Consider the following 13,152-nt stretch of genomic DNA (forward strand, 5'->3'; position numbering starts at 1 on the left):
TGATGATTAAATTAAATTTTGAAGTACTTTCTAATTACATCCATCCATGTACTGACAATTTTCATTCAAATGGTCATGTGAAAATCTACCAGTGTATTGCCAGCTTACCAACTGTTTATGTCCTAGAACAGGGGTGTCAAACTTAATTTTATTGCAGGCCACATCAGCATTATGGTTGCCCTCAAAGGGCCAGTTGTATCTATCAGACTATATAAATGTATCTGCTCTTTATCATATTAAATAATTGCCTCTGCATTTGATTATTACTAGTTTTAGAAACCACAGACATAAAACTGTGAAGGGCAGGTTCAGTTCGACACAGAGCCCACTCACACTCCTGTAGCAGATGATGCAAGTCTGAGAAGGAGGGTTGCACACCGCTGGTATCACCTGCAATAAACTTTATTGGAGACTGCTGAGACAGAACATGGTTCTGTCATGGTGTACTGTCTGAGGAGTCTCCAATAAAGTTTCTCATAGGTGATACCAGCGGTGTGCGACCCTCCTTTTCAATTGTCATCGAATTGCATTATTCTCATAATTAGAAGCAGATGTCCAGAGCCCTCCCCCGCCATCAGAAGTCAAGAGTCCCCCACCCTCCATTACATCACAATGCACCCCTCTTTTTGCCACTGCAGGGAAGAAGTTGGCAGCAGAGCTGCAGGAGAGGTGCGAAGGCCACATGAAATGGCCTGGAGGGTTATGTGTTTGACACATGTGCCCTGGAAGAAAGCCCTGTGTTTGCATTACATTTGTGCTCAGCTTGTCTTTGTTCATTCTGATCATTGACCTGCTGCCTCTGCTATTGCCAGTTTGTGCTCTGTCTACCTGTCTAAGACCTGGACTCCATGTAAGATTGGTTTGTTTGTGCTTCATCTGACCATCAGCCTGCTACCACTGTCTGACCATCTGTCTTGGGACTTACACCACACTCTACCTGTTGTTAGCTGACCCTCCTGGTGACACCAAGGAAAACATGCAGCAGACCTCCAACTTCATTCCAAGGATGTGGACAATTATTGAATTTCAGACATCAAACTATATGCTGTTTAGAATAAAGGTAAAGCTACTGGTCCCTACCTTTCTCTAATCAGATATGAGAGGCTGTTGTTCCATGTTAAAGATATAGCCATGTTTAAGCTTAGCAAAAACCTTAAACCCTCAGAAATTCTCAGTGTTACTGCATATGTGATACAAAATGTAATTATACTTACCAGCTGTGGCATTTGTTAAATTTTAAAAGTCAAACACTGATATTGGATTCGTTATATTCCGGACACCTAAATTATTGATAACTCCCCAATAACCCAAGGCTTTCAGCGCATGTGTAATTTAAACTTTAAAAAAACTTTTTAGAACCACTATCTTGGATAGTAAGAAAGATATGCATGTCTATTGAATGGATGAAAGCCTTTCCAGATAACTAGCAGACAGTATATCAAGTTACAAATTATGAACTGGGCTTTGGCTAATCATCTTATCCTGTAAACACATCACTCTCAAGCATATTCCCTTTGGTTAGTATTCTGACTTCTATTGTTGTAATAGTAACATATTCCTTCCTGAGACCTCTGTGCCTAGCTTGAATGTAGCAGAGGCAACCACTACAGAAAATAACAAACAGAAAATTGATGTTGCACTAATCACAATAATGCCACAGACATTCCAAGACAAAGAGTGAGATGAGAAGACATAGATAATACACCATAACATAATCAGTAAATGGAAGGAATATGGGAGTGAAGGGAAAGGTGAAATAATAAAGGTCCAAAATGAGGGCCAAAAGGTGTAACAGACAATAAACCGTGACCGTGGGCAAAATACATGGAAATGATCAGGAAAAAAATAAAATATTAACTAAATCACAGTAATAGTGGGACATTAGAGTCCATCATAACATAAATGAAATAACGTGAACACAACTAATGAGAAAGTGGAGCAAAACTTGAAAAATACAAAATGAAGTGCTTAAATATTAAAAGTGGACAAACCACTTATCACAGAAGAATGACAATAACAACGCACAGTGAGGCCAAAAAATGTGACCATGCGACTAAAGGATCATAACACAATATGTATCAAAAGGCCATGTGACATAAAACGACTAATAAGTGACCATATAAATACCATAAATAAATGTGGCAAACATATAGATTGCAACTAATATAAAACAGAAAACGCACAGGAAACCAAATAAATGTATTACTGTGCAACGTAAAATACAATAGCACAATGAAGAAATAAATAACGTGACTAAAAAAAATTGCATAAATGTGACATAAAGTCCATGTGCAAAAAAGTCCAACAAAAATGCATCCAAAAAAAACCCAATAACGTGGGTAGGTAAATGATTAGTGAATCTCACACGGGCTAAAATGCCTCCTCACCTCTGTGCCCAGACCCCAAGGGGCCAAAAGGCTTGCAGAACACTCATTGCAGGGGCCTTTTAAGTGGAATCCCAAACGGCGATGTAGGGATGATATCCCCCTCATTGGTGGACCATACTGTTCAGTGGTAATATATCTTTCACCTTTGGACACGGAAATCAGCCAGAGCACAGAACTCCTGCCAAGGGTCCGTTGGACCAGAAAAAACAGCCAGCTCACAGCACTCCCAGGGAGACAAGAAAAAGTGCTTCCATAGTGTAATATTGTAAATGATTCAAATTTATTGTAAAGAGAAATGTGCACTTACATGGGAACAGATCAAACAAGGCATCAAAATCACATGTGCTGATATGGGTGTACTGGGTGTACCAATATGACTGTGGCCGTTCGTATCCAAAAGTCCGAAAATATTGAAAAAATAAGATATTTTTTACTTTCGGCTATAAAAAATATATAGTAAACTCAAAGTTAGTTATAAATTTAGGCCAAAATGTATTCTGCTACATGTTTTTGGTAAAAACAAATCCCAATGAGTGTATATTGATTGCTTTGTGTGAAAGTTATAGCGTCTATAAACTATGGTATAGATACTGCAATTTACACCATTTTTTGCTATACAGCGCTGCGCTAGTTTAACTGACAATTGCGCGGTCTTACATTGATCTACATAAATTAAATGTATGTCCTTTTTTTTCACACAAATAGAGCTTTCTTTTGGTGGTATTTGATCACCTCTGGGTTTAATTTTTGTGCTATAAACAAAAAGACGGAAATTTTTTTGACAAAATGATTTTTTCTCATCTGTCATAAAAAATATCCACAAAACTCAAATTTGGTCAAAAAGTTAGGCCAAAATGTATTTTGCTACATGTCTTTGCTTTAAAAAAATTCTGATAACTGCATATTCATTGGTTTGTGTGAAAATTATAACATCTACAAACTATGGTTTAGATAATGTTATTTACACAGCTTTTACTTTCTGACTGCCTATCACATTCCTTGAAGTGCTAAAATACCAGGATAGTACAAACACCCCCAAGTGACCCCTTTTCAAAAAGTAGACTTCCTAAGCTATCTTCTGAGAGGCATGTTGAGTCCAAGGAAGATTTATTTTTTTACACGTTTTTGGAATATGACAAAAACATTTTTTTTTTTTACACAAAGTTGTCATTAAATGATATATTGCTCACACAAGCCATGAGTATATGTGGAATTACCCCCCACAATACATTCTGCTACTTCTACCGAGTATGAGGATACAACATGCGTGAGATACTTTTTGGGAGCCTAGCCACATACAGTACAGGAGCCTGGAATCTAATAACCACTTTGAAAGCCCGAAGGTGCGTAACTTTCTTACTTTTCACTTTCTCACTACCTATCGCAGTTTTGTAGGCCCTGAAATGCCAGAATAGCAAAAAACTCCCCCAAATTACCCCTTTTTGGAAAGTAGACATCCCAAGGAATTTAAAAAGAGGCATTGTGAGTATTTTGCAGATCTATTTTTTTCTCGCAAGGTTTTAAAATGTAAATAAAAAATAAAAAATAGGGGGTTGTGGACGGACACGGGCGGAGATGGCCATATAGTACAGGAGCTCTGGGATATACAGCGGCTTACCGCGATGAGGGACGGAGCTGACAGTTCCTTCCCTGCCTGGTACCTGTCTTAACAGTGTGGGACCCGATCAATCAGGATGGGGAAGCGCAGGATCAAAGAGGGGCCCAAGCAAAGTAACGGAGTTCTTCACTCCGGCGGGCGGCCCCTCCTCCTCCCAAAATGGCGCTGATCCCAGTACCTCTCCCTCACCACAGCCATATATGGCAGAGGAGAGGCAGTGCTCATGTCCACAGCCTCCTAGCCCTGCAATACCTGCAGGAACTACACCTGCCAGCAGTCCTCCTAAACAAAAACGGCTCTGCTCCCTGGATCCACAGCTGACTGGTGAGCATGCTACTGATTCATTTTGTCATTCTAATACCACAGAATTTGTTGAGTGTTTGGAAGATTACCCTGCTGAAAATATGCCTCTAACTGCCGCTGTAATGAAGGATATGCTTGTTACTCTTAAAGGTTCTTTGCACGAGGACATGAGTTTTATGACATGGGTGAATGCAGAGGTTGAACAGCTGGGTGAGCGGATCAATCATGTGGAAACTAAGATGGGTGAATTTGTGACTGCTCACAACGAATTGGTGGACGCACACAATGATGCAGAAGAGGAATTGAAGGCGTTGAGGTAAAAAATGGCGGATCTTGACGATCGTTCACGCAGGAACAATGTTAAGTTTCGAGGGGTGAGCGAAACGGTCCCTGCCGCTGACCTGAGACGGTATATTCAGCAGTTAATTACAGCTTTATTGCCGAGTCTGTCTGAAAGGGATGTGATTGTGAATAGAGTGCATAGACTGCCGAAACCTTCCTTTCTCCCTGACCATGTTTCCAAGGATGTCATCGCTAGAATCCACTTTTACCACGCGAAGGAGTCGCTGATGGCATTTGCGAGAAAGCACAATCCTTTACCGGCGCCGTATAATGGGATATCTTTGTTCGCTGACCTCTCCCAGTATACCATTCTTGCCCGTAAAAAATTACTCTCTTTCACAAAGTTACTCCGTAATAACAATATCAAATTTTGTGGGGATTTCCCACAAAATTGCTGAGAACTAAGGATAACCTCTTACTGACTGTCACCTCAGAAGTAGAAGGATTTCATCTTGCGCAAAAATGGGGGATTGTACCCGAAGAAGGGGATATGTCGTCCGCTCAATCCTCCCCTAGAAAAGTTTCTTCTGACTGGGACAGAGTGGCAGAATGAGGCGATAATTGGCAGTGTTGAGTTTTGATGGGGCTGAGGGAGGGCTCCGCCTCTAGTCCAGCACCGTGTTTATTTGGCGGGTGTGTTTGCTAGTGGGTCCCGGAAGTTACCCCCAACTTGTTGCAGTGACTTGGTTCAACTGATCTACTGATGTTGTTTTTATAGTTTATTTCCAATTTTCTTTTCTCTCTATTATTTCTGATTTTCCTAACAGAGTATCGGCAACTGCTTTATCTCAGGAATTCTTATGGGTCACTGAAATGTCTTTGCAGCTGGAGATGTCTGTGCATCTGCTCCAGGGAGAGTTGGTAATTGTGAGTGGTTTTGTAAATGCTAACATTGATGTGCTGCTGTTATTTTTCAGGCCATTAGATGGCGAACAATATCTATTTTGGATGCTTTAAAATGGCATTGAATATTGTATCTATTAATGCTCATGGCCTTAACAACCCATATAAACGCAGTATGTTGTGGAAGGAGGCAAAGAAGCTACAGGGGGATATACTTTGTGTGCAAGAAACTCATTTCTCGGCACTGAAGGCTCCGCGCTGTTCCCATAAATTGTTTCCCCACGTGTTTACAGCTAATGCCCCGAGAAAAAATGTGGGGTCCTGATTGCTATTAAACAGTCCGTAGCATTTTCTCTTCTTTCCTTGGAGAGAGATAGGAAGGGCAGGTTTTTAATAATGGTGTGCGAAATGAATAACACTCTTTACACAATTGTGAACCTTTATGCTCCCAACACTAACCAAATTTCGTTTTTTAATTCACTACGGAAAAAAGTTAAAAAATTCAGAAAGGTTATCTTCTTTATTGTGGCAATTTCAATGCTATTGTTCATAGATCATTGGATGTTTCGGGGTAGTCACGGGGAGTCCAGTCTCTATGATCCCTGGAGGTGTCTCCATGATTCAGAGAAAGACTTTACGTATTACTTGTCACCTCATGAATCCTATTCGAGAATACATTATTTCTTAACCGATTTACAAATTTAATGTGTGGTGTGCACATAAGGCAGTATGCCGAGGTGTGATGCTCCAGTTGGCTTCCAGGGAGAAGAAGCACAGACAAGGTGCTCTGTCGGAAATTGTAGCTAAGATCGCTAGTTTGGAATCTCAACATAAGCAGTGTCTGTCAGCTACAGTGCTACAGGAGTTACAGACACATAGATTAGCCCTTAATGAACTTCTCTTACTCCAACATGAAAAATATCTTCGAAGGACCAAGGCTAATTATTACACCCAGGGTAATAAGGCCTGTAGGCTGTTGGCCTCTTTCATCAATACTAAACAGGCAAAGCCAAAATCCCTTCTATGATAGATCCTATTTCGCTGAAAAAAGTTTTCCATCCCAACAAAATTGCTGAGGCATTTCGAGCCTACTATGCTCAATTGTACAACCTCAAAGATGACCCAAACACGCATTAACCTACCCCTGCTATTATTCAGAGCTTTTTTTGAGGGTCTCTCTTTACCTAAACTGGATCAGTCTAAATTAAAGATTCTGAACAAACCTATAACAGATAGTGAGGTGAGAAACGCCATTAAAGCGGTGCCGAAGGGGAAATCGCCTGGGGTGGACGGGTTCACTGCAGAATATTATAAGGAATTTCAAGACATCCTATTGCCCCATCTTAAAAGCGTGTTCCTAGAGGCAGCCAGTACGGCGACCTTTCCCCCTGAGATGTTGAAAGCAATTATAGTTACTTTACCTAAATCAGGCAAATCCCCAGATTGTCCTCAACATTTTCGTCCCATATCCTTACTGAATACGGATCTAAAAATCTATGCTAAAATCCTTGCTACTAGATTATTAACAGTGATCCCTTCTCTTATCCAATCTGACCAAGTGGGTTTTGTTAAAGGAAGGCAGGGAGCGGATGGCACACGTAGAGTGCTTAATTTGTTGCGAATTGCCGAACTCCGTAACTCGCAAACTGTATTTTTGGCCCTGGATGCTGAGAAGGCTTTTGATAGAGTTCATTGGCGATATTTCTTGACTCTACTCTTGGCAATTTTGGTATGCAGGGGTACATTAAATCAACTATTATGGAGTTGTATACTGTACCCTCTGCGCAAGTTTTTACTTCCAGTGCTACGTCAGATCCTTTTTCAATTGCCAACAGGACTATACAGGGATGTCCTCTCTCCCCTATCATTTTCTCTTTAGTGATGGAACCCTTGGTGACAGCTATTAGATTGAATCCTTTGATCTCCGGTATACAGACTGCACATATGGCTCACAAGATCGGTCTATTTGCAGATAATGTTATTCTCACTGTGACGGACCCCTTGACTTCCATGACAGCAATTTCCTCCACCTTGGATATGTTTAGCAGGGTTTCCTACTATAATCTCAATATTACCAAATCTTGTGTGCTTTCTATCTGTATTTCAAGGAAAGTTTTACAATGCCTGCAGGATAGGTTCCCGTATAGTTGGTCCTCTAAAAGTCTGGACTACTTGGGTATTATTGTATCCTTTCCCTCTTCTAATATGTTTAGGGATTATTATGAGACACTGCTTCTGGCACTTTTAAGGGAGTTGGCGGCCATTGGCAAAACAGAGCTCTCCTGGTTGGGTAGGTTAGCGGCCTTTAAGATGCTGATCCTGCCTAAACTTTTATACTTTTTCAGAACAATTCCGATCATCATTCCCCAGTCATACTTTTGTAAAGTAGATGTTGCATTGAAAAAATATATTTGGAATGGGAGGAAAGCTAGAATTCTGTTTTCCGCTCTCATTAAACACAAATCTAAGGGGGGGGGGGGGTAGGTCTCCCTGTAATATCCACCTATTACTATGCAGCATTATTGGATCAACTCCAGCATTGGTTTCTTCCCTCGGATAAGTTATGGGTATAAATAGAGAGGAGTACAGTCCCAACTCAGGACCTCCAGGCATTATTATTTGCAAAAGTTATGTCTCCGAAGTTAATTCGTACTTATCTTCCTTCGATCTCGGCAACTTTGGATTCCCGGCTAATAGGTCTATTTAAATCTACTTTAGCTTTCCTTAAAATAAGGCGGGACTTACCATTGGCAACCTATGACCATATCATCCCTAATCTTAATACGAAGCTTATGCGAGATGTGGGTTTTTATACTATTTCAGATATCACTACTCTGCAGCTCAGAGGAAGCCTTTATCCATATCTTCAGATCCGGGATTATTTTGGTGCCACTCCCAATGCATGGGTGGAGGTGGACTCAAAGATATGGCAAGCTCTGACAAATCCATTGGGACTGAAGAAGGGTATATCGTGGTTCTACAAATTTTTGCAACATGATTCAGATAACTCTGTGTTAACGTGTGTGGGTAAATGGGAGAGAGATCTGCATAGATCTTTTACTCCAGAGGACTGGCAAGTGGCTTGGTCCTGTAATATCAGTCTTTTGAAATGCACTAATCATTGGGACAGTTCCCTAAAAATTCTACATCGCAGCTATCTAACCCCATTTAGACTCTCAAAACTTTACCCTGATGGAATTGTGGTGGTATTGGCACTTTGCTGCATGTGTTGTGGGAATGTGGATATATAATCTGATTTCTCGGGTGTCTAGAGTATACACAACTCCCAGTTCCCATTTGGCGTTGTTAAATCTTACGTTGAATGTATTTCCATTCCAGTCCCGCACAGTGGTTGCTCACATTTTAATTGCAGCCCGATTAATTCTTACTAAAGCATGGAAATCCACTGCATCTCCTCTAGTTACGGAGGTTATCCATAGAGTACAATATCAGTACCTGTATGAAAGGTCCTATGTAATTTCAACTCATTCTATACAGGTCTTTAATGCTAGATGGTTATGCTGGAATGTTGAGTTCCCACTCCCTGACCTTTGATAACCTATGATAATTGATCTTATAAACTGCATATTGAACATATGTGTACTCTGTTAGACCTTTTTCTGTTCTTTTTTTTTGTTTTTTATTTTTTTTCTGGAGTCTAGCTTCCTTGCTACTCTGTATTTTCTTTGCTTGGTCCATGTTTGGATCTTCTCTCACGGTGTTAACTTTACCCTTTGTTTTGTGTTTGTGTTGTGTTGGGCAACAAACCGTGCATTGTTATGCTTCTTCTTTTTGGCATATTACCAGCATATTTTGTTCTAATTTTTTGTATTAAATTTGGAAATGTCATTGATACCGTTCATGATTAATTATCTGTACAGGTTGGTTGCTGTGTCCTATCGGCTCAACTTTGATAACTTTGACATGTTTGATATGATTTCCACTAATGTCACGGTTGCTCACTCTATTGTTGTTTTTATTCTGAAAAAATTTAATAAAAACGAACTGAAAGAAAAAATAAAAAATATGTTTTTGTTTTCTTTCTTCATTTTCCAAAAACTTGTGGCAACAAATGAGATCTGCTAAATACTCACCATGCTTCTTATCAAATTCCTTGGGGTGTCTACTTTCCAAAAAGGGGTCATTTGGGGGGGTTGATGCTATCCTGGCATTTCAGGGCCTCCAAAACTGTGAAAGGTAGTCAGGAAGTTTGATGAGGAAATAAAGCATTTTAAAAGCTTGAAGGCGCTTATTGGATTTTGGGGTCCTGTACTTGGCTAGACTGCCAAAAAGTCTCTCACATGTGGTATCCCCATACTCGGGAGAAGTAGCAGAATGTATTTTTTTTTGTCACTTTCCAAAGACTGGTGGTAAAAAAAAAAAAATCTTCTATTGACTGAACGTGCATCTCGGCAAATAGTTTGGGGTGTCTACTTTCCAAAATGAGGTCATTTTGGGGGGTGGGGTCATTTTATGCCCAGTATTAGATGTTTATGCCACACATGGCATATGTCTGGAGGCAAAGAATATGAATCTCAATACACGGAAAGGTTTCTTCACAGTGAGAGCTATGAAAATGTGGAATAGACTCCCTAGTAGCCTCCGATTTCTTAGACTATAGAGATGATTGGCACCATTGCCTTCCTCTGGATCAACTGTCAGTATAGAATTATAACTTTTTTTTTTTAATGGTTGAACTGGATGGACTTTTGTCTTTTTTCAGCCAGACTAACTATGTAACTATGTATGTAACATTCTGATCTCCAATCAGCTCTGGTCAGCTGGCAGAAACACCGGCTGCATTCTCAGGTTCCCCCGATGGCTCAGGACTGCCCAAGAAGGCATGGAAGGCAGTGGAGGAGGGGGCATCTTCTCCCACTGCTTGTAAAAGCAATGCTGCAGCTAATTAGCCACTAGGATTGCTTTTACATGAAAGCCAATCGCCAGCTGAAAAAAATGATACCAGGATGACACCTGCAGCTGTAGACATCATCCTGGTATAACCACTTAAAGTCCAGTGATGTACCAGTACGTCGCTGGTCCTTGTTGGGTATATATAATATGTTCTTTTTTTTATGCAGCCTGTGGGCTGAATGAAAAAAAAAGAAGAAATCTCTGCCAGAAAAGGTGTGTGGTATGCCCACCATTAGAATATACTGCCCTGCATCCACACACTTCTAATGGTGGGCACACATGAAATGTTCTTTTTTTGTCGTTTATTCACATTGGTTGATGTGGATGAAGAAATCTCTGCCAAAATGTTTTTAACCTCTTCACACCGGCCGCACACAAATGTGCAGCCTCTCGGCATCTGGGCCTAGATGCCGAGCAGCCGCACATTTGTGTGCAATTAAGAAAAACAAATGTGCTGAGAGTGCGCTCCCTGCGCTCTCCCGGACACACATGCCTTGCACTCACGTAAATGTCTCGATCTCCTCTTTCGATCAGGACCTTTCCCGATCCTGTGACCGCCATGATGGCGAATCACAGTGGTCACATGACCCTAATACCCCACCCCGCCTCCCGGCTTCTGACACCCTTAAAGGGTCAGAAAGTGCCTGCGCCAAGGGGTTAAATATATACCAAAGCATAGGGGCCATCCACCCACTGGTCACCCAGGCCCCCATGCATCGGCATTTATGCTTTTTTAACTGCGGATGAAAAATCTCATGCAACAGTGCTGCATACACTTATGTATATTCTGAGAGCAAGACCCTGTTGCCATTAGAATAAACAAGTCGGTGCTGCAGCTGAGTGGCATTCTTGCAAAGAAAACAGAAATGGTTAACAATAAAACAGTAACTCAATAAAACAACTTTTTTACTGAAATATGTGCCAAAAATATTGTAAAATATATATGCCGAAGCATAGGGGTCATTTACCCACTAGCCACCCCAGGCCCCCATGCTTCAGCATATATGCTCTTTTTTTAACTGTGGATGAAAAATCTCATCCAACAGCACTGAACACACTTCTGTGTATTCTCAGAGCAAGACTCTATTGCTGTCAGAATAAACAAGTCCGTGCTGCAGCTGAGTGGTATTCCTGCAAAGAAAACAGCAATGGTTAACAATAAAACAGTAACATCATAACAGTAACTCGACAACAAAAAAAATGACAAATATTTTGGGATTTTAAAAATTTTTTTGTACTTCTACTTTTTAATTTTTTATGGGTTATTTTTACTTTTTTTTTTTTTAACTTGAACTTAACCAGATTGTAGGGTCTCTCAAAATGCGATAGCCAGTTTCCTGAATAGCTAACATCTTTCGAGACCCTGTGCAAATATGTGCCCTAAACTGTGCCGTGCTGTACCCTATACTAATACTCCACTAGTGTGTGGTAGTGATGGAAGCAGTCCTTGAGACAGAGACCAGGTTGGCCAAGACAGGAGGGACATGCCTAATTCTATGTCTGCTACAGACACAACATATTTTTTGGGGTGTCCTTTGGGTTGGGCTACCAGAAATGGCATCGGGAAAATGCCTCTCATGCAGCCGGCTAACTGTATCTGGGTTGGGGGTTTGGGCCACAGCACCTTCTGGATACAAAAGAGCCATGATGATCTTTTCCTAGAATTTTAGGAAGGCTCCACTTTGTCCAGTTGCTTTGTAAAGCACAAAAGCATTATATAGAGCCAATTGAAATAGATATTTTTTTGCACCAGCATCTGGCTTTTCGCCCTGCATCCACCCACTTCTAATGGTGGGCACACATTAAATGTTTTTTTTTTGGTTTGGGCTAAACAAAAAAAAAAAGAACATAACAGATTCCTCTATTCACACTGATCAATGTGGATGAACAAATCTCTGTCAAAAATTTTTTTTTAAATATATGCCAAAGCATAGGGGCCATCCACCCACTGGCCACCCAAGGTCCCATGCTTGGGCATATATGATCTTTTTTAACTGCGGATGAAAAATCTTATCCAACAGTGCAACACACTTGTGTATATTCTGAGAGCAACACTCTGTTGCTGTTTGAATAAACAGATCGGTGCTGCAGCTGAATGGCATTCCCGCAAAGAAAACAGCAACGGTTAACAATAAAATGCTAACTATAAAACAGTAACTCAATGAAACAACTTTTTTATTGAAATATGTGCTAAAAAATATTATAAAATATATATGCCGAAGCATAGGGGCCATCCACCCACTTGCCATCCCAGGTACCATGCTTGGGCATATATGCTCCTTTTTAACTGCGGATGAAAAATCTCATCCAATAATGCTGCACACACTTATGTATATTCTGAGAGTAAGACCTTGTTGCTATCAGAATAAACAGATCAGTGCTGCAGCTGAATGGCATTCCTGCAAAGAAAACAGCAATGTAAAACCGTAAAAATAAAACTGTAACTCAACAACAATAAAACAACTATTTTTGATTTTTTTTAGGTTTATTTTTACTTTTTTTTTTTTGTACTTTTTTAAATTTTTAACCAGATGGTATGGTCTCTCAAAATGCGATAGCCAGTTTCTGGACTACGTAACATCTTTGGAGACCCTGTGCAAATGTGTGCCCTGAACTGTGCCATGCTGTACCCTATACTAATAGTCCACTAGTGTATGGTACCGACGGAAGCAGTCTTTGAGGCAGAGACCAGGTTGGCCAGGATAGAAGGGACAAAAAAAGTGGATGTTACACCTAATTCTTTGT

At 40.5% G+C, this 13,152-nt stretch overlaps 1 protein-coding gene across 1 annotated transcript in view; it reads right to left on the minus strand.

The window, feature by feature from the left end:
- Positions 1–13,152, minus strand: part of LOC149462699 (uncharacterized) — a 197,262-nt gene that overhangs the window by 20,950 nt on the left and 163,160 nt on the right. The window lies entirely within an intron of this gene.

Source organism: Staurois parvus, unplaced genomic scaffold (genome assembly GCF_062004578.1).
Source record: "Staurois parvus isolate SC_StPar_1 unplaced genomic scaffold, SC_StPar_1.0 ptg000171l, whole genome shotgun sequence".
Taxonomy (NCBI): Eukaryota; Metazoa; Chordata; class Amphibia; order Anura; family Ranidae; genus Staurois; species Staurois parvus.